Raw genomic sequence first — 951 nt, forward strand, 5'->3', positions numbered from 1 at the left:
ATCCCGATACCGGTATCTCCAGCAAGGCTATGTCTATCATGAACAGTTTCGTGAACGACATCTTCGAACGTATAGCTGCTGAAGCCAGTCGCCTCGCTCATTACAACAAACGTTCGACCATAACCAGCAGGGAGATCCAGACGGCGGTGCGTCTTCTTTTGCCCGGTGAATTGGCGAAGCACGCCGTTTCTGAAGGAACCAAGGCCGTCACCAAATACACCAGTTCAAAATAAATCCTCCTCGAGCAGCTTGGAAGTTGGTTGGAAAAAAAAGAAAAAAAATCGGTTCTTTTCAGAACCACAAATTCAACTCGAACGAATTAAAAATTTTCGTCTTCATACTATATAAGTTCATGAGAGAAAATATAAATAGTGAAAAATATATTTAAAAAAAGTTTGACATCAGAAATGTTAATAAAAAAAGAAAAGAGTAGAGACAACGGCACGCGGTGTTCCCAAGCGGTCACCCATCCAAGTACTGACCGCGCCCGACGTTGCTTGACTTCGGTGATCGGACGAGAACCGGTAGTTTTCAACGTGGTATGGTCGTTGCCTGGTAAAATTTTCCAAGATGGTACGTTGACGATTTTTTGTGATTGTTCGATCGTTTGGATGTGACATTTTTCGATGGTACACATGTCAGAAAATGTACAAGATTTAAAAGAAGAAAAAAAAAAAATTTTTTTTTGCGAGTCGTTTTTTAGTTTTTTTTTTGCGACAAAATGACGAAAAAAAAAAACTCGTATGAGGCGTTAAATTAAATTGTTCGTTTGACGATCTCAACGAGTCACTTGCGATTAACGTAATTTAAAATTTGAGAACTTACTTACTCACTTGCTTGCTTAGATGGAAATAGCACCCACTTGAAGTAAACGCCGACACGGACCGGAGATGAATAAACTCCGAACGGACGGGGTTAATTCATGAACTGACCGTAGTACGGTCGAAGGTT

At 40.4% G+C, this 951-nt stretch overlaps 1 non-coding gene across 1 annotated transcript; it reads right to left on the bottom strand.

Annotated features, from left to right (window-relative positions):
* Window positions 1–433: 433 nt before the first annotated feature.
* LOC148165250 (5S ribosomal RNA) lies at window positions 434–553 on the bottom strand. Its single transcript, XR_015771638.1, has one exon. It is a non-coding gene; the product is annotated as a 5S ribosomal RNA (ribosomal RNA).
* Window positions 554–951: the final 398 nt, after the last annotated feature.

This window comes from Gnatocerus cornutus, unplaced genomic scaffold, assembly GCF_029298725.1.
Source record: "Gnatocerus cornutus isolate USDA-ARS CGAHR unplaced genomic scaffold, icGnaCorn1.1 ctg00000447.1, whole genome shotgun sequence".
In the NCBI taxonomy this organism is placed as follows: domain Eukaryota; kingdom Metazoa; phylum Arthropoda; class Insecta; order Coleoptera; family Tenebrionidae; genus Gnatocerus; species Gnatocerus cornutus.